This window comes from Scyliorhinus canicula, chromosome 16 (assembly GCF_902713615.1).
Source record: "Scyliorhinus canicula chromosome 16, sScyCan1.1, whole genome shotgun sequence".
Taxonomy (NCBI): Eukaryota; Metazoa; Chordata; class Chondrichthyes; order Carcharhiniformes; family Scyliorhinidae; genus Scyliorhinus; species Scyliorhinus canicula.
Genome location: NC_052161.1, coordinates 63,360,432 through 63,386,190, shown reverse-complemented (window position 1 = coordinate 63,386,190; position 25,759 = coordinate 63,360,432). Strand labels below are relative to the sequence as shown.

Sequence of the window (25,759 nt, the reverse complement as noted above, 5' to 3'; positions counted from 1 at the left end):
TCCTCCCTCTATGAGCGACTCATCTCCAGCCCCGGACATTGAGAAGGGTAGCATGAAACTCCCATGCAGTATGAAAGTAGGCCCAACCCTCAAGGTCAGGCCACCCAAGGGATGCCTGCCAAGGTCATCTCAGGTAGCAGGATGTGGAAGTAGCAGACCTTCTAAACAACAGCTGTGAATCCTGAGGTTAACCTAGACGCAGCGAGAGGGTGAGGAAGAGTAAGTAAATATAGACACATAGTGGCCTTTGGTGAACCTGTGCACTAGTAGAGATAACTCACCATTGCTACATCGCACTTGTACTAAAAATCCCTTTGTTCGACTTCCGGTGCCGGCTATGAGGGAGTAAGACGCACATTTTGTGGCTCTCACTCCGGCCTGACTTTAAGACCTTTTTCCCCGACTTTTTTGAACTTTTGAGCGCTGGAGTAAAAAGCAATAGCACTCTAGATCTGAATCCATACAGAGTTGTATGGACTTGAGGAGCAGAAGGGAGCGAAAACAGGTGAAGAAGGGGCTGAACAAAGGTGGTGTGGAAGCTCAAGTGGGAGGAAAGATGGCCGATGAACGGAGCATGAGAAAGGACGGTCCAGGCAGCACTGGACAACATGCTGCAGGTCATAAAAGAGAGCTTCGCAGCACTGAAGCGGGATAATTTGGACCGCTCCAGAAAGTGGTGGAGCGACTTGACCAGAGGCTGGATGCTCAGGATAAGAAGGTCCAGGCACTGGAGAAGACAGTGGAAGAGCAGGCGGATTTCCAAACGGTAGTGGACGTGGAAATTAGTAAGTTGAAGGAGCAGCAAGCAAGGCTGATGGACAAGCTGGAGGACCTGGAAAACAGGTATCGCCGACAGAATCTGAGAATCATTGGGCTCCCGGAGGGGGCCGAGGGAGTGGATGCCACGGCATATGTGGCAGACATGCTGCAGAAGGTGGGGGACGATTTCTTCCCGCGTCCGTTGGAGCTGGACAGGACACACAGAGTGCAGGCGAGGCAGCCACGACGACGGGGGGGGGCGATGGCGGTCAGGTTCCATAGGTTCGTGGACAAGGAGCGGGTTCTACAGTGGACCATGAGCACGAAGAGCTGTTCACGGAACAACAGTGTCCTGCGCATCTACCAGGATCTGAGCCAGGAGGTGGCCAGAAGGAGGGCAGCCTACAGACAAATTAAAGAGATTCTGTTTAAACAGAAGGTCAAGTTCGGGCTAATTTTCCCGGCGCATCATTGGGTCACATACCAGGAACAGCAACATTATTTTGACGACCCGGAGGATGTGATGGACTTCGCTAAGGGGCATAGACTGGTGCCGAACTTAGGACCCATGGACTCAAGTTAGAGTGTACTAAGGGATGTCTGCAGTTGTTCACAGATTGCCCTTCGGGTTAGCGATGTCGTTCGGCATGCTCTTTTACTTAAAATTGGGGGTGTTCTTGTGTTTGTGTTTGCCTGTTTGAAAGTTTGAAAGTTAAAGCCAAAGTGATAGTTAAAGTTTAAGTTGTTGGGTGCTCGGGGCTGTTCGGGTTCTCTTTGCTTTTTGTTTCTTCTGGGAATGTTGCTTTGTTCTTTGTTTGTTTTCTCTCTGTCTCGGTCCCAGAGCGATTGCTCGAACAGGGCTGTTCTGGGGAAGTGGTGTTGATGGGCGGGGGGGGGGGGGGGACAATAGGTGTGAGACATGGTGGCGCCGGAGTTGAGAGGCACGAGGCTAGCTGCTTTGAGCTAGTCAACGGGAGCGAGGTGGGGGTGTGTGAATACAGCCAGTATATAGCAGGGGTTAGGTTACAAGGGGTTGTTGCTGGGGGGGGAAAGATGTTCTGCTGATGAGGGAGGGAACTGAACCAGGTTACAGGGAAGGGGTCGGGGGTGGGAGCTGCCAAGAGGCGGACCAGGGGAGGCACGGCACATGGGCAGGGGGTGGGCCCAAGAAAGGGGATGGCTGATCGGCGTAGGCGGGGGGGGGGGGGGGGGGGGGGGGGGGGGGGGGGGGGGGGGCGGGGGGGGGGGGGGGGCAGGGTGCCCTCCAACCCGGCTGATCACCTGGAATGTTAGAGGATTAAATGGGACGGGCAAGAGGACACGTGTGTTCGCGCACTTACGGGCTCTGAAGGCGGATGTAATGTTACTGCAGGAGACACATTTGTAAGTAGTGGACCAGATTAGATTACGGAAGGGCTGGGTTAGCCAGGTCTTCCATTTGGGGCTTGACGCTAAGACCAGAGGGGTCGCGATCATGATTAACAAACGGGTTAAGTTTGAGGCGGACAGCACAGTTGCGGATGGGGGTGATAGATTTCTCATGGTCCGGGGCAAGCTTGAGGGGGTGAGGGTGGTCCCAGTGAATGTTTACGCTCCAAACTGGGATGATGTAGATTTCATCAAAAGGCTGCTGGGGAAAATCCCCGACTTGGATTCGCACAAGTTGATTATGGGTGGGGACTTTAATACAGACCTTGACCCCGACCTGGACCGGTCATGCTCCAGAACGGGCAGGGTCCCGACAATGGCAAGGGAACCGAGAGGGTTCATGGAACAAATGGGGGGGTTAGAGCCCTGGAGAATCAGCCGGCCGACAGGGAAGGAGTTCTCATTCTATTCACATGTTCACAAGGTTTATTCTTGTATTGACTTCTTTATTATGAGTAGGGACTTTTTTGGAGGGGGTGAGGGATACTGAATACTTGGCGATCACTATTTCGGACCATGCTCCACATTGGGTCGACCTGCTGGTCTGCAAAGAAAGTTACCAGCGCCCACAATGGAGGTTAGTGGTGGGATTGTTGGCAGAGGAGAGTGTGTGTGAGAGAGTGGGGAAATGCATGCAGGACTACCTGCAGGTCAACGATACAGGGGAAGTCTCAGCAGCGGTGCTCTGGGAGGCGCTGAAGGCGGTGGTGAGAGGAGAAATGATCTCAATCCGAGCCCATAGGGACAGAACGGATAGGGCAGAGATGGACAGACAGGTGCAGGAGATGACACGGACGGATAGGGAATATGCGGACTCCCCGAGGGCAGAGCTACTTAGGGAACGACGGAGACTGCAGGCAGAGCTGGGAGCGCTATCCACTGGGAAGGCCGTAGAGCAACTCAGGAAGGCCAGGGGCGCGGTGTATGAGTATGGGGAGAAAGCCAGCAGAATGCTTGCACAGCAACTTAGGACGAGGGAGACGGCCAGGGAAATAGGAACGGTAGTGGACGGGGCAGGGAACCGTGTGGGAGACCCGGCAGGACTGAACAGGGTATTCAGGGACTTTTACAGTAAGCTGTATACCTCGGAACCCCCCACGGGGTTGGAGGGGATGAGGCGCTTCTTAGATGGGCTGACCTTCCCAAAGGTGGGCAGGGGGATGGTAGAGGGGCTGGGGGCCCCGATTAGAGCTGAAGAAGTAATGGGGTGCCTGAAGGCCATGCAGTCGGGTAAAGCCCCGGGGCCGGATGGGTATCCAGTGGAGTTCTACAAAATGTTTGTGGGTACACTGGGGCCGGTGCTGGTTAGGGTGTTTAACGAGGAGAGGGACAATGGGGTGCTGTCCCCGACGATGTCGCAAGCCACCATCTCGCTGATATTAAAACGGGATAAGGATCCAGAGGTCTGTGGGTCCTATAGGCCAAACTCCCTGATTAATGTAGACGCTAAACTGCTGGCCAAGATCCTGCCGTCTAGTATCGAAGACTGCGTACCAGACGTGATTGTGGAGGACCAAACGGGGTTTGTTAAGGGCAGGCAGCTGGTAGCCAATCTAAGAAGGCTACTGAATGTGATTATGATGCCCCGGAGGGCAGAGAAGTGGAGGTAGTGGTGGCAATGGATGCCGAAAAGGCTTTTGACCGGGTGGAGTGGGACTATTTATGGGAGGTGCTGGGACGGTTCGGGTTTGGAGAGGGCTTTGTGGACTGGGTTAAACTGCTATATCAGGCCCCGGAGGCTAGTGTAAGGACGGACAGGACGACATCTGAGTATTTTAGACTACACCGCGGGACAAGACAGGGATGCCCCCGCTCTCCACTGCTGTTTGCATTGGCCATAGAACCGCTGGCAATTGCTCTGAGAGCAGCAAGGGAATGGAAGGGAATGGTCGGGGGGTGGGGGGGGGGGGGGGGGGGGGGGGGGGGGGGGGGGAGATAGAACACAAGGTCTCGCTCTACGCGGACGACCTGGTTTTGTATGTGTCAGATCCAGCGGCAGGGATGGACGGGATTCTGGAAATCCTAGGGGAGTTTGGCCAGTTTTCGGGCTACAAGTTGAACATGGCAAAAAACAAGATGTTTGTGGTGCAGGTGAGGGTCAGGAGAATAGGCTGAGGGAGCTACCATTTAGGCTGGTTGGGGAAAGTTTTAGGTATCTAGTGATACAAGTGGCGCATGACTGGGGTAAGATGCATAGGTTGAACTTGTCCAGGCTGGTGGAGCAAATGAGGAGCGAGTTTCGGAGGTGGGATGCACTCCCGCTGTCACTAGCGGGGAGAGTACAGACGGTGAAGATGACGATCCTCCCGAGATTCCTGTTTATTTTTCAGTGTCTCCCTAGTTTCATTCCGCGCTCCTTCTTTAAAAGAATCAATGAAATCACCCTGGGATTTGTTTGGGCGGGGAAGTCCCCGTGGGTAAAGAGGGGGATGCTGGAACGGAACCGTAGCGAGGGGGGACTGGCGTTGCCGAACCTCAGCAACTACTACTGGCCGACTAACATAGCCATGATAAGGAAATGGGTGGTGGGTACGGGGCCAGTTTGGGAGCGGGTGGAGGCTGCTTCGTGCAGGGGCACCAGCTTGGCAGCCCTGGTCATGGCTCCCCTGCTGCTCCCGCTGGCCAGGTACTCCACCAGCCCTATAGTGGTGGCGGCTCTGCGGATTTGGGGCCAATGGAGGAAGCATGCGGGGGAAGTGGGAGCGTCGGTCTGGTCCCCAATATGTGACAACCACCGATTTGTCCCGGGGAAGATGGATGGCGGGTTTCAAGTGTGGCGGAGGGCGGGTGTGGGAAGGATGGGCGACTTGTTCCTGAAATGAAAAATGGAAATCGCATATTGTCACGAGTAGACTTCAATGAAGTTACTGTGAAAAGCCCCTAGTCGCCACATTCCGGCCCCTGCCCGGGGAGGCTGGTACGGAAATCGAACCGTGCTGCTGGCCTGCTTGGTCTGCTTTAAAAGCTAGTGATTTAGCCCAGTGAGCTAAACCAGCTCCTGGAAGGGAGCTTCGCGAACATGAGGGCGCTGGAGGAGAAGTTTGGGCTGGCGAGGGGGAATGACTTTCGGTACTTGCAGGTGCGGGATTTCGTACGTAGACAGGTCCAGTCCTTTCCACGCCTTCCACCAAGGGGGATCCAGGACAGGGTAGTTTCCAGGGGTGAGGTAGGAGAGGGGAGAGTCTTGGATATTTATAAGGAGCTTATGGGAGCGGAGGACGCAGGGACCGAGAGGAGGAGCTTGGTGGGGAGTTGGAGGGAGGCGTATGGGCAGATGCTCTGAGGAGGGTAAATGCAACCGCAACATGTGCCAGGCTCGGCCTGATTCAGTTCAAGGTGGTTCACCGGGCCCACATGACAGTGGCCCGGATGAGCAAATTCTTTGGGCTGGAGGACAAGTGTGCTAGATGTGAGGGAGGACCAGCGAACCATGTCCACATGTTCTGGGCGTGTCCAAAACTCTGTGGATACTGGCAGGGATTTGCGGACGTCATATCCCGGGTACTGAAAATAAGGGTGGCGATGAGTCCAGAGGTGGCGATTTTTGGGGTGTCGAAAGACCCGGGAGTACAGGAGGGGATAGAGGCCGACGTTGTGGCCTTTGCTTCCCTGATAGGCCGGCGATGAATACTGTTGGCCTGGAGGGACTCAAAGCCCCCAAAGACCGAAGTATGGCTGTCGGACATATTGCTCGTTCTGGGTGAGTGTGCTTAACACTCAATTTGGCTCTGTTTCGTTACTTAGCTCTGGAGTCGCCAGGTATCGTTAAGATACCGCCTCAAGTTTCAAGGTCAAGTTCAAAGCAATAAAACCAAACACCAATTAGTAAGTTCAAACAAATGAGTTTATTATAATACAATTATAATCTACCCATGCACACGCTAAGATGACTAAACTATTCCTACAACTAAATAAACCAATACTTATCTTAAAGGAACTGCCGGATCAGGAGACAAGGCCTCTTGCTCTGCACTGGTCCGCAGACTTCAGGTTGGTGCGGGTTAAAAAGGGGTCAGGAGTGTCTATCTCTGGTAGCGATCGTTGTGAGACACTTACTTGCTGGCGGCTGCCGTCCCAAACCTCTCCTCTCTCTCGGTCAAGGCCTTCTTCGGTAAAAGGCTGGTCGAGAGGGCTGGTCCAGAGAGGAGGGCTGGACAAGAAGAACGAACTAAGTGTGGGATCTGTCTTTTATAGGTCCTAGGGCTTCGCGCCCTTTTGGGCGGACCCTTTTCCTGCTGGGAATCGATTGGGTCTCTTCCCAATCGATTTGTTTGAATCCCCCCAATACTGAGGCTATCCCTCGGCTACTGGGCGGGCCTTCAGGTGCTTTGTTTTCGAACCCCGCTGGTGCCGGGGTGTCTGGTTTCCCATACACTGTTGCAATCTCTTCTCTATTTGTGTCCATTGTCCCTGGGATCGTTCCATTGCTATGTTAACTATCCCGGAGATTGCCTCATTAGTATGCGGAATGTTCGTTTTCGGTGCTGTCTGCTCTCTTAGCAGACAGAATACACATTGGCTTGGTGCAGCCTGCTTGTGCTGCAAACATTGTCCATTTTAACCTGCCAGCTTTGCCTCTTTCCATTTTGTATTTCGGGAATGGCCAACTTCAGTGGCTACAGACATGGCAAGCTTTCTCGGCTTGGAAAAAAATCACGTTCGCCTTACAGGGATCACTATCGGGGCTCGCCCGGAGGTGGCAACCATTCATCGACTTCTTCGCGGGGAACTAATCATCAGCAGGGGGGTGGGGGGTGGGGGTCGGGTGGGGGGCCGGGGGGGTTAGAATAGTGTAGAGTAGGGGGGAAGAATAGGCAGGTGTATTTACAAGACAGGTACTGTTATTTGCACTATGTTTTTTGTAATTGGTATCTGCACACTAATGCATATTGTTACTGTTTACAATGCCAAAAATATCTCAATAAAATTGTCTGTTTAAAAAAAAAATCCCTTTGTTCACCCATGCACATCCTCCGTGATTTCATGACGACATGCTCTACAAACCCCCATGCACATTCAGCGCTTCATCCCTGTGGAGAATGGCAGCGCTTTGTCTCTTCGACCTACCACACCTTGGGACGCAGTAAAGATGAGCCGCTGCATTCCCAAGCCCCACCAGCCATCCATGAAAGGTAACACAAACCCCTCCTCCCACACAACATACGTATCTATGTATCTATGTATCTAACACCACCATTCAGGCCTCTCACGTCTGCCACTCATCTCTGGCAATTAGGATGCTAAGGGCTGGAAATATGTTGAGACCCTGTCCACTTCGGATGTAAGTGGAGAAAAACACCAGGATCACTGACCTCAGAAGAGGCAGGAGCTAAGATATGTCATCAGGTGCCTCTGGTTCAGCCTTGCCCTCCTCTGCAGGGCGCTGATTCTGGCCGCGTGCAGCAGCACGTTGAGGTCGTTGCTGCTGGTCTGTGTCTATCAATTGCCAACTCAACTTGCCCTATGATTCTCTGGAATCATAAAGTGAAAGGAAGAGAAGTTCAAAGTGAGAAACGGGAATTTCTGGCAGGTATGGTTTTGTCCTTCATGAGGACCTACATGTGCAAGGCTAGATTTTTCATTTTCGTAAAGATGAAGACGGCACAAAGGAACCAGCTGAAATCGGCACCTGATATATGCATTATCCTCCTTTTCACTTGATTCAAGTGAGATTGTGAGAACCAAGCAAGCTCCCCTTTCGCATTAAAGATAAGCAAACGTGGCGCTTGGCGCAAAAGGCAGCCGGATGGTAAAAGTGGGTCCCAGGAAAAAACTTTGAAAAAAACTGTCCTAATCCCATGTGCTTTAATTTTACATGCTAATGTCTTATATGGGACCTTGTCGAAAGCCTTCTGAAAGTCCAAATAAACCACATCCACTTCATCAGCTCTACTAATTACATCTGCGAAGAATTCCAGTAGATTTGGCAAGCATGATTTCACAAAACCATGCTGACTCTGTCCAATCCTGCCACTGTTTTCTAAGTGCTCTGCTATTAAATCTTTGATAATAGAATCTAGAATTTTCCCCACAACTAATATCAGGCTTACTGGTCTATAATTCCTGTTTTCTCTCTATCTTCCTTTTTAAATAGTGGGGTTACACTGGCTACCGTCCATTCTGTGGGAACTGCTCCAGAATCTATAGATTCTTGAAAGATGACCGCCAATGCATCCATTATTTCTAGAACCACTTCCTTAAGTACTCTGGTCTCTAATTTCCTGTTTAATGCCATTCCCAACATCACAACGACAGTTTGGAGGTCTATATACAACCCCCACTAAAGTTTTTTTGCCTCTTGATGCTTCTCAGTTCTACCCATACAGACTCCACATTGTTGGAGCTAAAATCTTCTCTCTCCATTGTGATAATCTCCTCTTTAACCAGCAATGCGACGCCACCACCTTTTCCTTTTTGTCCGTCTTTCCTAAATATTGAATAACCTGAATGTTCCACTCCCATCCCTGGTCACCCTGCAGCCATGTTCCCGCAATCCCATCTATATCATACCCATTGCTGTGGGTCTGGGGTCACATGCAGGCCAGACCCAGAAAAGGTGGCAGATTTCACCCCCTCAGGGGCATTCGTGAACAAAGTAGATTTTTATAACAATCTACAATAGTTATCATGGTCACCATTACTGAGACTAACTGCATGAGCAGGTAACTATACAAACATATTTTTGCACAAGGAAGTTAATTATATAAATCATTATCTTTCTTTTATTAGGAATTGACATTATCCATTACTGGAAATATATATTATTTATTCTCTTGCACATCAATTTATTTGGCAGTTCAAGCCAAAAATAAAGCCTGGGATAAATTCTACTACTTCTGAGGAGCACAGGGTAGATCTGATAGGTTTAGCAGTTCCACTTCACCCTAATGCTGCTTTATTTATGTACCAGAGCATATGTTTACACTCTCAACATTTGAGAGCAATGACGCTCACAAATGCGTTGCCTGAAAACACAGAGCCCAGAAAATAATCTGGGGCAAAACTAAAGTGTCTGATAGAAACAAATCATAACCAGATGAGCAAGCTCTAATTAAAGAATTCCGGAGAGCGGACCATTCCAAAAGACCTGATCCAAGCATAATTGAAATACTAGAGTGCAAAAGTCAGTGTAAGGCTTGCAGTGTCTCAGGCATTTGTAGCTAATAGTGTCAATGACATTTGTAAATCTCCCCGTTAAGAGACGCTGACCCGTCATTCCAGAACACTAAAATTGACAGATTAAGAATTAAATCCCCAAAATAGGTCAGGCACCATTCATTGTAAAATAAAATTTAAAATGCCCATTCATTTGCCATGAATTGTCCTCTTATGATTTTCATTCATCTGTTTTACTTCTGCTCAGTCAGACTCGTTTGTAGGCCAGAGCAAAGTCAATGGTTTTGCCCAAGACCACTAGTTTGTAAAATCCATACATGTTAATCAATAGTAATCTTACCTTCACTGTGAACCACTTATTTCAACTGCAGGCACCACGGTGGCAAAGCTTCAACACTTGATGAGACACGTCAAACATTCCCACCAGGCAACTGCACATTGCTCTGAAACTGATTAGATAACATTTGGTAATGAGAGCACAAACAGTGACCTATCAACAGTCAATGCAGTGGACTTTCAACTATTCCAAAGAAAGGGAATCATTTTCATATCTTGTGAATGATAAAAAAAAGATATTCCTGAAAAGATCAAACATACATATATCGATGGCTTGATGGCGCATTCACCTTGCATTCTGAATCGGGGTAAACATGTACCTAAGACAAAATGAAGCTTGAACTGCAGTTTTCTTTTGATACTGCCACACTGAAGTTATTATGCTTTGTCTTCTTATAACTCAGGTAAGATGTTGCATGATCAGGTTGATAAACTGAGTATATTGTGCAATTCTGCTGAGCTGTCTCCTAAGGGAGAAGGTACAGACTTCCACCATTGTGATAACGTGATACATGACTCGTCTCTGGGCTGTCAACGCCCAATAAGGATAAACTCAAGATGTCACTGACCCATCTGCTTTGGAATCTTGGCACACATTCACGAATTTGTGTGAATTTTCTGTCACAAGTTTCTTCGTGCCATTTTGAAAACTTTTCCCAAAAGGTTACCACACCGCAAGATCATATTGTACCCTGTGAGTGAATTTAAGGCTTTAGATAACCTACATATTAAACTGTTGTTTAAAGAGAGTGAAATTTTCTTCTCGGAAAGTAGAAGATTATTAATAATATTCACAATATAGATATTTCACACACGCTTTATTAAAGTTTCAATTGTTTTGTTTTACTGACTGCACACTTGGAGATAGTTTGTCATCGGTCACATGTCCTTGTCTTGAAGTATTATCAAGATTTCACCCTTCTTATTTTTGTCTGTTCTTCCTTAACTTTGCTCGCTGCTCCTGGTGTTATATCTTGGACTGTGTTTACTCCAATAGAAATGCATAGAAATTTGAGGATGATCAAGAATCTAAACTTAAAAAGTAGAATTGTTCCATTTGGAGGCATTGATCCTATCTGTGCAGTAAATGAGGGGAAATGCAGCTGCATTAACAACATGTTTACAATAACTCAAGACAACCACTGGAACACTGGACAAAGCAATTCAACATCTGAACCTGGCCTACAGAATTCATCAAACTTTACATCAGATATGTGCCAGGAAATTCATAAAGCCATGGTTTAAGGAGTTCAGGACTGATACATTTCAAACATTCTTTAACCAAAGTAAGAGTCCACTAGGGTCTCAAAAAACTGACTGCCGACAGCATATTTAAAAAATCACTTATTGTCACAAGTAGGCTTCAAATGAAGTTACTGTGAAAAGCCACTAGTCGCCACATTCCAGCGCCTGTTCAGGGAGGCCGGTATGGGAATATGGGTGCGGAAATAGCCATGCAACAATTGTTCGTAAGAATGAAGAAAATCTACAATATAAAAACAGTTGGAGAAGCTGGAAGAAGCTTTGTTTGCTTTGTTTGGCCCTTGTTTTGCATTGTAACCAATCACTATTTGTCAATGTACTCTGTCGATTAATTTTTTTCTCTACTATGTACATACTGTGTATGTTCCGTTAGCCGCATAAAAATACTTTTCACTGTACTTCGGTACATGTGACAATAAATCAATCAATCAATCAATCAATCAAGCATCTCAGTGATCACAATAACGAGGCAATAACGAGGAGGAAAACCCATAATAGAGGTTGGAAAGTGAGGAAAAAGGTACTGCACATGCTAAATTCGCTTTCACGCAAATATACAGTGGGACTCCCTACAGGTTTAGTCATTCAGGGCACAACTGCACCAAACCTTGTATTTGTATTTATTCCCGGCCATTTAGTCTTCGAAATTGGCATTTAATCAAGCACAGTGTAAGTCAAGAATTTAAAAAAAAATTTTAAGTATTAGATTCCACAAGAAAAAAAACAGCAAAGTAGCACTTAAAAGAGAGATTGGTTGGGGTTGGAAGGAGAGACAAGTCAGGGTATACAGGAATTATTTGTTTTATGTGTAGTTCCATGAAATTAATCATACTGTGGCCACACTGTTCTATTCTTGAACAAGGAGCACAGCAGGCCCCACCAAGACCTTTGTTTTTCTTCCTATATATGTTACCACATCCCTCCTCACCTTAAACTTTAAACTTACGAATGCTCAGCAAAATAGCTGATGCCCCCATGTCCGGTTTTATTTAGCTTCTGCAATGTTAAAGAATATTATGGTTGCAGCAATATTATCAAAACCTAATGAGCAGCATTGACTGCAATAGTGTGGAATTTGAACCAGGTACTGTGGGCTGCTGCAATAACAACAACTAGCCTGTAGTATCAAGTAAAAAAATCAACTCTGTCTTTTCACTTTTTGAGGCCTAGATTACAACACAAGATAGAACAATATACAATGCAGAAGGAGGCCGTTTGGTCCATCGAATCTGCACCAACCCACTTAAGCCCTCACTTCCACCCTATCCCCGTAACCCAATAACCTCTCCTAACCTTCTTTTGGTCACTGAGGGCAATTTAGCATGGCCAATTCATCTAACCTGCACGTCTTTGGACTGTGGGAGGAAACCGGAGCACCCAGAGGAAACCCACGCACACACGGGGAGAACGTGCAGACTCCCCACAGACAGTGACCCAGCAGGGAATCGAACCTGGGACCCTGGCGCTGTGAAGCCACAGTGCTATCCACTTGTGCTACCGTGCTGCCCTTTAAAGATAAAAATATATTTTCCATGTTAACTAAGTATCTTAAATTAAAAGAATCGAAATTGGTATTTACACGTATATTGTACAAAATTAAATGCAGCCATCATCCTACAGCATCCATCTTAGGTCTATGCATCATCCTTCAAATTTACGGTAGCTCAGGACATCATTTTCAATCACCTCCATTGTCATAATCTTCATTCTTGTTCCAAAGATATTCAGTCAGTTGCAGAATACAAACTTTGCTGCTCTCCCCATTTAGCTTTGCTAGTAACCTGATCAACATTTTGAGCTCTCTATATGGGAATGATGGGTACAAACCCACTAATTGCACTTTGAAATAGGAAGGCAAACTTTAAAATCCAATGAGGGTTTTTTTTGATATTCATATCTTTTCAATTAGAAGGACTTGGATCATAGTGATCGGATTGCCTCTTTGGAGGCTGGGGTTATGTTGATGGCGGAGACCCAAAAGGTTTTCAGAGCCAAGGCTGAAGACCAGGAGATCAAGTCCAGGCGCCAAAATCTGTGAATTGTTGGGCTACTGGAAGGCATCAAGGGCACAAATGCCACAGAATTTGTGGCGAAGATGCTTGGTAAATTAGTGGGGGAGGGGATCTTTGCCACCCTCCTGAGGTGGTCTGGACCTGCCGGTCACTATGACAGAAACCAAAATCCTGATCCACCAAGGGCAGTTATAATTCGCCTTCATAGATTTCTCAATAAAGAGCGAATCTTGAAATGTGCAAAGGGCATTGTGTTTGAATTTACTAGGACATTAGAGCGAAACTGGCAAAGTGACGAGCTGGGTTCAACAAGGCCAAGACGGCGCCTTGAAAAGAGGTGCAATTTGGAATGGTGTACCCAGCTCGATTGTGGGTCACGTTTAAAAATAAGGACCATTACTTTAATATACCAGAGGAGGCAAATGACTTTGAGAGGAGGAGCAGACTAGCAGAGATTTGATTGTGGTTATGGGATTTGTTTTGGAGCTTTTTAAATTTTGCATGTTCATGTATATAGTTCCTGTTACTGTTTGTGTTTTAGCTATTTGGGGTTCCATGTTCTTCTTCTTCTCGCACATGATAGTATGGAATAGTTTGATTGGTCAATTAACGTTGTGGACTCTTATTTATTTATTGTTTTGCTGAATGTGTACTTTTGGTTTGGATGAGAGACTGGGGTAAATCGGGTGTCTCGCTCTTCCGGGTTGGGATTTCCCTCTGGTTTTTTTTCTACTTCAGACTTGCTGGATGGGGGGGCCACGTGGCTAGCGGTTTTGTCAGTTAATGGGAGTGGTTTCAGTTATGTTTGTTGAGTGAGGTAATAGGTTTAGGGTTGGTTGGGTTTCTGTGTTGGAATGGGAAGGGTAGGGAATGGCTGCCAATTTGAGCTTGGAGGAATGGTTAGCAGATGTTTGGAAGGGTGACGGAAGGGGAGGGGGATGTTGGGTAGACAGCTGAGGTGTGGGGTGGGGGGGGGGGTTGGTAGGGGAGCGGATAGATAAAGTGCTGGTGACGTGGGTTTTCTTTTTTTTTAAATAATTTTTATTGAAAAATTTTGAATTTATACAACAACGAACCATAATAAAATACCAAAAATAACAATAATATTAGCAACCATAAACATTCGCCCCACCTCCATGAACAACACAGCATTTTAACAACAACACAAATTAACACAATATTAAGTTACATAATAGAAACTGCAATAAGGAACACCCCCCCCCCCGCTATTAAGTTACATAATAGAAACTGCAATAAGGAACACCCCCCCCCCCCCCCCCCCCCCCCCCCCCCCGGGTTGCTGCTGCTATTGACCAAGGTACCTATCTTTGAGCCAGGAAGTCCAGAAAAGGCTGCCATCTTTTATAGAACCCTTGTATTGATCCTCTCAGGGCAAATTTGACCCTTTCCAATTTTATAAATCCCACCATGTCACTGATCCAGGTCTCCACACTTGGGGGCCTCACATCCTTCCACTGCAGCAAGATCCTTCGTCGGGCTACTAGGGACGCAAAGGCCAGGACATCGGCCTCTTTCGCCTCCTGCACTCCCGGCTCTACCGCAACTCCAAAAATCGCGAGTCCCCACCCTGGTTTGACCCTGGATCCAACCACCCTCGACACCGTCCCTGCCACCCCCTTCCAGAATTCTTCCAGTGCTGGGCATGCCCAGAACATATGGGCGTGGTTCGCTGGACTCCCCGAACATCTGGTGCACCTGTCCTCACCCCCCAAGAACCTACTCATCCTAGTCCCGGACATTTGGGCCTGGTGCAGCACCTTAAATTGGATGAGACTAAGCCTCGCACATGAGGAGGAAGAGTTGATTCTCCAAGGCATCCGCCCAAGTTCCGTCCTCTATCTGCTCCCCGAGTTCCTCCACCCATTTAGCCTTCCGCTCCTCCACTGATGACTCCTCCACCTCCTGCATTACCTTATAGATGTCAGACACCTTCCCCTCTCCGACCCACACCCCCGAAAGCACTCTGTCCATCGTCCCCCGTGAGGGCAGCAAAGGGAATCCCTCTACCTGTCGCCTAGCAAACGCCTTTACCTGCAAGTATCTGAACATGTTCCCTTGGGGAAGCCCAAATTTATCTTCCAGTTCCCCCAGGCCCGCAAACCTCCCGCCAATAAACAGGTCCCTCACTTTACTGATGCCCACCATTTGCCACCCCCTAAATCCCCCATCCCTGTTTCCTGGGATGAACCGATGATTGCCACCCAATGGAGCCTCCATTGAGCCCCCTGTTTCCCCCCTATGCCATCTCCACTGTCCCCAGATTCTTAGGGTCGCCGCCACCACCGGGCTCGTGGTAAACCTCTTAGGGGAGAGTGGCAACGGCGCCGTTACCATGGCACCCAGGCTCGTACCTCTACATGACGCCATCTCCATTCTTTTCCACGCCGCCCCTCCCCCTCCATCACCCAGTTACGCACCATTGACACATTGGCTGCCCAATAGTACCCCAAAAGGTTGGGCAGCGCCAGCCCGCCTCTATCCCTCCTTCGTTCCAGGAACACCCTCTTCACTCTCGGAGTCTCATGTGCCCACACAAAGCTCAAAATACTGCTAGTCACTCTCCTAAAGAAGGCCCTGGGGATAAAGATGGGCAGGCACTGAAAGAGGAACAAAAACCTCGGAAGCACGGTCATTTTGACAGACTGCACCCTCCCCGCCAACGACAATGGCAGAATGTCCCACCTCTTGAACTCCTCCTCCATCTGATCTACAAGTCTGGTGAAATTATGTTTGTGAAGAGTCCCCCAGTCCCTGGCCACCTTCACCCCCAGGTACCTAAAGCTCTCCCCTGCCCGCCTAAGCGGGAGCCTACCAATTCCTTCCTCCTGGTCTCCAGGGTGCACCACAAACACCTCACTATAAATTTAGTTTATAACCTGAAAAGGTCCCAAACTCAGCTAGCAGCTCCATCACCCCCGGCATCCTTCCCACTGGGTCCGCCACATACAGTAACAGGTCATCGGCATACAACGACACCCTATGTTCCTCCCCACCTCGCACCAAACCTCTCCACCTCTCTGAATCCCTCAACGCCATCGCCAGCGGCTCAATTGCCAGTGCAAACAACAAGGGGGACAGGGGGCAACCCTGCCTGGTCCCTCGGTAAAGCCGGAAGTACTCCGACCTCCTCCCATTCGTGGCCACGCACGCCATCGGGGCCTCATATAGCAGCCTTACCCATCTAATGAACCCTTCACCAAATCCAAACCTCCCCAACACCTCCCATAAGTACCCCCACTCCACTCTATCGAAGGCCTTCTCCGCATCCAGCGCCACCACTATCTCTGCCTCCCCCTTAATCGCCGGCATCATGATGACATTGAACAATCTCCGCACATTCGTGTTCAGCTGCCTTCCCTTCATAAAACCTGTCTGGTCCTCGTGCACGGGAATGGGACAACTCATCGCCGCCGACTCATCGCCAGCCCAACTCATCGCCAGCCCAACTCATCGCCAGTCCAACTCATCGCCAGCCCAACTCATCGCCAGCCCAACTAAAAATTGAAATTCATGGTGTGCTCAATAAAAATTAATGGAGGTGAAAAGACTTATTTTATGTTATGAGAAATACCACGTAAATATTCAATAGGAATCCTTTCATTAAAATTTTGGACTATCTTAAGAATGCGGTTATCAGTAGCTAGGTATCTTTTTAATTTTGCTGGTGGTGCACTGCCAGCTATAAGCAATTCCAAATAACAGTCTCGTCCTTTTTGAACTTTTCTGAGTGCATTAATGAATTTCCATATTTTAGGATGTTCCATCCCTAATTCCATTTGTAGTCTTCTGTTTGCTGCTTCTGCGTGGTTGTTGGTTCTGTCTTCATGATTTAAAGTTCGAACATACAAATTCCACATTTCCATTGGGAAGAGTGGGGCACGTCTGCTATTTCCGCGTCTGTTTAACCGACCTATATAATTGTTTTCGAGCCAATTCAGGATTGGCAAATGCTCTGTAGATAATTCGTCAACTAAGGCATCAATATAGGAATCTATATGTTCCACAGGGACAAGTGCAAGAGCCATTATCATCTTGACTTGTAACGAAAACTTGCTGTCGTTATTATAACGAGAAGTTAGACCCGAAGCCGCAATGTGCTTCTGCATATTTTGACTAAGGTGAAAGAAGCACCCTTTTAATTCTACGTTTGGAAATATTTCTTTGATTGCACTAAATGCCGCGAGTTCAAAATCACATACAATTGATTTCGGGTTTACGGTGGGCTCAATTTCTTTTATCATTTCAAATAACCTTGAATATGTAACTTTTTGCTTGTTAGGTAAAAGAGCATAAAGTACTGGGATGACACCTCCGAATTTTTGAGCCAGTACAATATAAACCTGAGAAAATAACTTCGGAGCTATCTTAAAGTTTCCATCTACATACCAAACTTCTGATGAAGCCAACTGTTGCAACCAACTTCTCCTTCCAAACAGCAAGATTCTGTCTTCTCCGGGACCACTATCTTTTAGTAAAAAAACTTCCTTCTGGTTTGGCTCCGTTTCGTAGGTTGCATATTCATCAGGGATTGCTAACTGATGAAGGTCAATTGGGTCTGGCGGAGGGACGCTAATTTGATTCCGTTTCCGTCGAATTGTTTTCTTCAGAGCAGACGCACACGGTAGTGATCCTTGTTCCGCTTGGGAAACATTCGCCAAAACTTCATTAATCAATACACTTGGGTTTTCCATTGTCTCCTCGGCTCGGGTTTTAATTTTTGTAGTCGTCCTTGCCACTTCTATTCGTATTGGTGAAGAGTCATGGGTGTGAGTATTTATGAATTTCACTACGTTTCCAAATCTTGTGTGAATTCTTGCTTTGCATCTGCTGAGCTGTTCACATCGCCAAAACATCAAATCGCCTTCGGTTTTACTGAATTTATCAAAAATGAACAAATATCCATTATGAGAAAACTTCTCTTTGCCTCGCTGACTTAAAATTTGCTCCATTGTAAAGAGTTTAAAATTGGAAGAATTAAAATTGAAGTAAAGGGTTTAAAATTGGAAGAAATAAAATTGAAGTTCCTATCTTGAAGGTCATTTGTGGATCTAGTTCGGTTATTACTTGTTATGTGGAGGAGCAGATTTATTTGTTGACAAATAGGTGTGTTGGTAATTGAGTAACTTGTGGATCTAGTTAGTCGGTAATTACTTGTTATGTATGAAGAGGCGTTGCGTTGGTAATTGAGTAATTTGTGGATCTAGTTAGTCAGTAATTACTTGTTATGTATTTGTTTTTATTATTATTGTGGGTTGGCCATGAGTTGGGCTGGCCATGAGTTGGGCTGGCCATGAGTTGGGCTGGCCATGAGTTGGGCTGGCGCTGAGTCGGCCGCGCTGAGTCGGCCGCGATGAGTCGGCCGCGATGAGTTGTCCTAGACCCTCGTGCACAACCCCTGGCACACAGTCCTCTATCCTGGTGGCCAGGATTTTTGCCAGCACCTTGGCATCTACGTTGAGGAGAGGTATGGGCCTGTATGAACCACACTGCTGGGGGTCCTTGTCTCTCTTTAAAATTAACGAGATCAGCGCCCGCGACATCGTCGGGGGCAAAGTCCCCCCTTCCCACGCTTCATTAAGTGTCCGCACCAGCAAGGGGCCCACTAGGTCCACAAACGTTTTATAAAATTCCACCGGGAACCCATCCGGCCCCGGTGCCTTCCCTGACTGCATCTGCCCGATCCCCTTAACCAGCTCCTCCAGCTCAATCGGCGCACCCAACTCCTCCAACTGCTCCTCCTGCACCTTCGGGAAAGAAAGCCCGTCGAGGAACCTCTCCATTCCCCTCCTCTCCCCCGTTGGCTCCGACCGGTACAGTTCCCCGTAAAAGTCCTTGAAGACCTCATTCACCTCTACCCCCTTCCGCACCACATTCCCACTCTTGACTCTCACTCCAGCAATTTCCTTAGCCGCATCCCGCTTGCAGAGCTGATGAGCCAGCATCCTACTCAACTTTTCACCATGTTCGTACACTGCCCCTTGTGCCTTCCTCCACTGTGCCTCCGCCTTTCTAGTGGTCAGCAAATCAAATTTAGCCTGCAGGCTGCACCTCTCCCCCAACAGTCCCTCCTCTGGTGCCTCTGCGTACCTTCTGTCTACCTCCAGCATCTTTCCCACCAGTCTATCCCTCTCACTCCTCTCGCTCCTCTCCCTGTGTGCCCGGATGGATATCAGCTCCCCACGAATCACTGCCTTCAGGGCTTCCCAGACGACCCCCGCCCGAACCTCCCCAGTATCATTCACCACGAGGTACCCCTCAATACTTGCCCGGACCCTCCTACACACCTCCTCCTCCGCCAACAACCCCACATCCAACCGCCACAACGGGCGCTGGTCCCGCACCTCCCCATCTCCAACTCCATCCAATGCGGAGCGTGGTTGGAGATTGCAATGGCCGAATACTCGGCCTCCTCCATTCTCGGAATCAGTCCCCTACTCACCACGAAGAAGTCTATCCAAGAGTAGACCCTATGTACGTGGGAGAAGAAAGAGTACTCCCGTGCCCTCGGCCTCACAAACCTCCATGGATCCACCCCACCCATCTGGTCCATAAACCCTCTCAGTACCTTGGCCGCCGCCGGCCTCCTACTCGCCCTAGAGCTGGACCGATCCAGTGAAGGATCCAACACTGTATTGAAGTCCCCCCCCCCCCCATGATCAGACCTCCCGCCTCCAGATCCGGGACCCGTCCCAACATATGCCTCATAAAGCCCGCATCGTCCCAATTTGGGGCATACACACTAGCAAGTACCACCTTCTCTCCTTGTAGCCTGCCCCTAACCATAACATACCTACCCCCCTTATCCGCCACCACCTCCGATGCCTTAAACGACACATTTTTCCCCACCAGAATCGCCACTCCCCGGTTCTTCACATCCAACCCAGAGTGGAAAACCTGCCCCACCCATCCCTTCCTCAGACGGACCTGGTCCGCCACCTTCAGGTGGGTCTCCTGAAGCTTTGCCACATCTGCCTTTAGCCCCTTCAGATGAGCAAGTACCCTCGACCGCTTCACCGGCCCATTCAATCCTCTCGCATTCCAGGTGAACAACCGAATCAGAGGGCGTCCCGAGCCCCCCTCCCCCATCGACTAGCCATAGCCTGTCGACTGCCCGCCCCAGGCCAGCACCCCCTGCCCGACCCAGTCCCCACAGCGACAACACCTCACCTCTGTCCCCCCAGCCCCCACCAGCTCCTTCCTAACCCTACCAGTAGCAACCCGGTATTCCCCTTTCCCCCCCTCCCTTCCTCCCCAGGCTAGGAACCCTCCTAGCCGCGAACCGTCCTCCATTGTACTTCCGTGGGTCAGCTAACTTCTTCTGACCCCGGAAACTCCCGCCAATAACCCGACCCCTCCCAAAATGGGATCATCCCCCATCCTATCCCTCCTCCAGGCACCGCTCCAGCGCGGGGAAGAACCAGTTAAGGCCCCGCCTCCCCCGTCATCGTCTCCACCCCCCAGCTCCGCAGCGCGGGAAACCAGAGGAAAGCCCGTGCTTTCGCACTGCCCCACCACACCCTTCTGACGCAGCTCCCAAATACCAGCCCCACTCCATACCCCCAACCCGACATAGAATACAACAAACCCCCCCAACCCTCCCCGCAAGATACAAAACTCAAACAATGCCCCACAGCAAAAAAAAACATAACAGAACAACACCCCCATAAATAACCATATCAAAATTGCAAAAGTACAAAAAAAAGAGAACACAGCAACAGCAGAATCCAGCAATAAAATATTACAACCGACCCCGCAACCCCCAACCCCTAGTTCAAGTCCAGTTTCTCCGTCCGCACGAAGGCCCACGCCTCCTCCGGGGAATCAAAATAATAATGACGGTCCGAATAAGTTACCCACAGTTCGAACATTCCGAACTTTATCTTTTTCCTGTAAAGCACCTCTTTTGTCCGATTAAATCAGGACCGCCGCTTAGCCACCTCCGCACTCCAATCCTGGTAGATCCGTACTACCCCATTCTCCCAATTGCTGCTCTTCACCTTCTTGGCCCAGCGCAGCACACACTCCCGATCACTGAACCGGTGGAACCTCACCAGCTCCGCACGCAGGGGTTCATTCTCCTTAGGCCTCCTGGCCAGTACTCTGTGTGCTCCCTCCAGCTCCAGGGGCAGATGGGAAGATCCGGCCCCCACTAGCGAGTTCAGCATCGTAGCCACGTAGGTTGTCAGGTCCGACCCCTCCAGCCCCTCCGCAAGGCCCAAGATCCGCAGATTTTTCCGCCTCATGCGGTGATCAAGCTCCTCGAAGCGTTCCTGCCACTTCTTGTGGAGTGCTTCGTGTCCCTCCACCTTACTCACGAGGATCCCGGCCTCCTCCTCTCGTTCAGTGGCCTGCGTCTGCAACTCCTTGATGGCAGCACCCTGGGTCGTCTGAATCTCCGAGAGCCTTCTGTTCGTTTCCTGCAGAGAGCTCAGTACCTCAGCCTTGAAGTCTGCAAAACAGCGCAGGAGAGCAGCTTGTTGCTCCAGGGCCCGCTGCTTCCACTCCTCTGGAGCTCCGCCGGCCGCCATCTTGGATTCCTTCCCCCGTTTTGTCTGGGGAGCTGCTGCCGTTTTTTCCCCCTTTCCACTCCGAGTTCGAGTCATGGACTGCGGGGAAAGTCGATCAGCATACCTTCTCCCACCAGGAGACGTCGAAAAATTTCTGTTTTGGGCTCTAAAAAGAGCCGAAAAGTCAGTTTAAAACGGGAGCTCCCAAATGTGTGGCTTCCTACGTCATTGTCGCCACCGGAAGTCGTGATGTGGGTTTTCTAATGTATGAACCGACCTAGGCATGCAGGCAGCTCCAATCACGGGTGGGCCTGGATTCAAGGTCGATTGAGGCCCAGTTGGAGCTCCTCACTTAGGGGATATGGCTGACTCTACTAGAGGGAGGGTACAGATACCCCCACTAGATTGGTGACATGGAATGTTAGGGGATTTAATGGTGCGGTTCAAAGGTCCCGGGTGTTTACTCATTTGAGGACTTTGAACGAAGAGGTAGTATTCTTGCAGGAGACACATTTGCAAATTAGGGATCAGATGAGACTGAGGAGAGGGTGGGTGGGGCAGCTGTTCCACTCAAATTTTGATTCAAGGTCAAGAGGAGTTGCGATCTTGATCAATTAGAGGATGGCATTTACGGCGACTAGAATTGTGAAAGACCCTGGGGTGCTATATGTTTGGTGAGTGGGGTGTTGGCGGATGCACCAGTGGTATTAGTGAACATTTATGCACCAAATTGGGACGACAACAAAAGGGTATTGGCAGCCATCCCTGATCTGGACTTTCACCAATTGATTATGAGGGGCGATTTCAATTGTGTATTAGACCCGAGGGTGGACAGGTCAAGTTCCAGGTTTCTGGTTACTTCTGGGATGGCAAGAGCGTTGGCTGTGTTTTCCTTCTTCTCTCACATGCACCGGGTCTAATCCAGAGTAGATTTTTTCATAGTGGGAAAGGCGTTACTCCCAGGGGTGGTGGGAGCTGGAGACTTGACGATAGCAATATCAGACCATGCTCCACACTGTGTGGTTATGCGATTGGAGACGGGCCAAGCCCAGTGCCCGCCATGGAGGTTGGACACATCACTCCAGGCAGAAAAGGGGTCTTTGTGAAAGGCTGACTTTGGCCATGGGGAAATTATATAAATTCCAACCAGAATGGGGAGGTCTCACCTTCCACATTCTGGGAGCCGGCAAAGGCGGTGATCAGACGAGAAATAATATTGCACAGGGCCCACAAGGTTAAGACCGGCAGGGCTGAAAGACAGAGGTTGGTAGATTTATTCTTGGAGTTGGATCACAAGTACTGCACGGTCCCTACGGCAGAGTGGTTGAGGGAAAGCGGCAACAAATGATGTTTGAGCTTGAATCGACGGGGAATGCGGAGCCAGCTTCACTTCACGTGTAGTGTTGGAGGCGTAGATGGAGCAGAGTTTGTAAGGAGCATCCAGGAGAGTATTTTTAGAGCAGTATGTAAATAGTCCAACTCGGGTAGGGGCCATACTGAACCTGGTATTGGGGAATGATCCCGGCCAGGTGGTTGATGTTTCAGTCGGTGATTACTTTGGTAATAGCGATCACAATTCCGTAAGTTTTAGAATACTTATGGACAAGGACAGGAGGGGTCCGAAAGGAAGAGTGCTAAATTGGGGAAAGGCAGAGTATAACAAAATTCGGCAGGAGCTAGGGAATGTGGATTGGGAGCAGCTGTTTAAGGGTAAATCCACATTTGAAATGTGGAAGTCTTTTAAGGAAAGGTTGATTAGAGTGCAGGACAGACATGTTCCTGTGAAAGTGAAAGATAGAAATGGCAAGTTTAGGGAACCATGGATGACGAGTGAAATTGTGAAACTAGCTAAGATGAAAAAGGAAGCATACATAGGATCGAGGCAACTCAAAACTGATGAAGCTTTGGAGGAATATCAGGAAAGTAGGACGAATCTCAAACGTGCAATAAAGAGGGCTAAAAGGGGTCATGAAATATCTTTGGCTAACAGGGTTAAGGAAAATCCCAAAGCATTTTATTCATATGTAAGGAGCAAGAGGGTAACTAGAGAAAGGTTTGGCCCACTTAAAGACAAAAGAGGAAATTTATGCGTGGACTCAGAGGAAATGGGTGAGATTCTTAATGAGTACTTTGCATCGGTATTCACAAAGGAGAGGGACAAGACGGATGTTGAGGCTAGGGATGGATGTTTAAATACTCTCGGTCAAGTTGTCATACGGAAGGGGGAAGTTTTGGGTATTCTAAAAGACATTAAGGTGGACAAGTCCCCAGGACCGGATGGGATCTATCCCAGGTTATTGAGGGAAGCGAGGGTCGAAATAGCTGGGGCCTTAACAGATATCTTTGCAGCATCCTTGAGCATGGGTGAGGTCCCGGAGGACTGGAGAATTGCTAATGTTGTCCCTTTGTTTAAGAAGGGTAGCAGGGATAATCCAGGGAATTATAGACCTGTGAGCTTGACGTCAGTGGTAGGCAAACTGTTGGAGAAGATACTGAGGGATAGGATCTATTCACATCTGGAAGAAAATAGACTTATCAGTGATAGGCAGCATGGTTTTGTGCAGGGAAGGTCATGTCTTACAAACCTAATAGAATTCTTTGAGGAAGTGACAATGTTAATTGATGAGGGAAGGGCTGTAGATGTCGTATACATGGACTTTAGTAAGGCGTTTGATAAGGTTTCCCATGGCAGGTTGATGGAAAAAGTGAAGTCGTATGGGGTTCAGGGTGTACTAGCTAGATGGATAAAGAACTGGCTGGGCAACAGGAGACAGAGAGTAGTGGTGGAAGGGACTGTCGCAAAATGGAGAAGGGTGACTAGTGGTGTTCCACAGGGATCCGTGCTCGGACCACTGTTGTTTGTGATCTACATAAATGACCTGGAGGAAGGTATAGGTGGTCTGATTAGCAAGTTTGCAGATGATACTAAGATTGGTGGATTTGCAGATAGCGAGGAGGACTGTCAGAGAATACAACAAAATATAGATAGATTGGAGAGTTGGGCAGAGAAATGGCAGATGGAGTTCAATCCAGGCAAATGCTAGGAGATGCATTTTGGAAGATCAAATTCAAGAGCGGACTATATGGTCAATGGAAGGGTCTTGGGGAAAATTGATGTGCAGAGAGATCTGGGAGTTCAGGTCCATTGTACCCTGAAGGTGGCAATACAGGTTGATAGAGTAGTCAAGAAGGCATACAGTATGCTTGCCTTCATTGGACAGGGTATTGAGTACAAGAGTTGGCAGGTCATGTTACAGTTGTATAGGACTTTGGTTCGGCCACATTTGGAATACTGCGTGCAGTTCTGGTCGCCACATTACCAGAAGGATGTGGATGCCTTGGAGAGGGTGCAGAGGAGGTTCACCAGGATGTTGCCTGGTATGGAAGGTGCTAGCTATGAAGAAAGGTTGAGTAGATTAGGATTGTTTTCGTTGGAAAGACGGAGGTTGAGGGGGGGACCTGATTGAGGTCTATAAAATTATGAGAGGTATAGACAGGGTGGATAGCAACAAGCTTTCCCCAAGAGTGGGGGTGTCAGTTACAAGGGGCCACGATTTCAAAGTGAGAGGGGGAAAGTTTAAGGGAGATGTGCGTGGAAAGTTTTTTACGCAGAGGGTGGTGGGTGCCTGGAACACTTTACCAGCGGAGGTGGTAGAGGCGGGCACGATAGCATCATTTAAGAAGCATCTAGACAGGTATATGAATGGGCGGGAACAGAGGGACGTAGACCTTGGAAAATAGGAGGCAGGTTTAGATAAAGGATCTGGATCGGCGCAGGCTGGGAGGGCCGAAGGGCCTGTTCCTGTGCTGTAATTTTCTTTGTTTGCAAGGAATATTTTATGAGTACGGGATAAAGCCAGTTGATTATTGACTCACCAGCTGAGACAGCAGGCAGCAACACGAGAAATAGCTCAGGTTAAAGATGCGGGGGCAGAGCTTGTTACTGCCCCGAATAAGATTAATCGAGCTTTAGAGTTTTTTATTGATGGCTATAAAGTGTGAACCGCCAAAGAATTTTTGGGCAGATTGGACTTCCCAGTGGTAGAAAGGGTAAAGAGGGAGGGGCAGGAAGCATCGTTGGGACTGGAGGAAGTTAGATACTATATTGTTTCCATGCAATCGGGGGAAACACTGGGCTGGAAGGTTTTCCGGCCAAATTTCACAAACAGTTTGAGGCCTTGTTGGCGCGGTACGAACTGGGAATGTTCAACGACTCTCTGTTGAGAGGGGTGCTGCCTGCCCCGCTGATGCAGTCCTCGATTTCTATAATGCCGGAAAAAGACAATGATCCCCTTGAGTGTGGATCTTATAGGCCTA

General features: G+C 48.7%; 1 protein-coding gene across 1 annotated transcript in view; it reads right to left on the bottom strand.

The window, feature by feature from the left end:
• Positions 1–9,726, bottom strand: part of asah2 (N-acylsphingosine amidohydrolase 2) — a 186,408-nt gene extending 176,682 nt beyond the window's left edge. The window contains exon 1 of the mRNA XM_038773535.1: positions 9,644–9,726. The gene's annotated coding sequence lies outside the window, so the exon portion shown is untranslated. The remainder of the gene's footprint in view (positions 1–9,643) is intronic.
• Between the last annotated feature and the right edge of the window lie 16,033 nt (positions 9,727–25,759).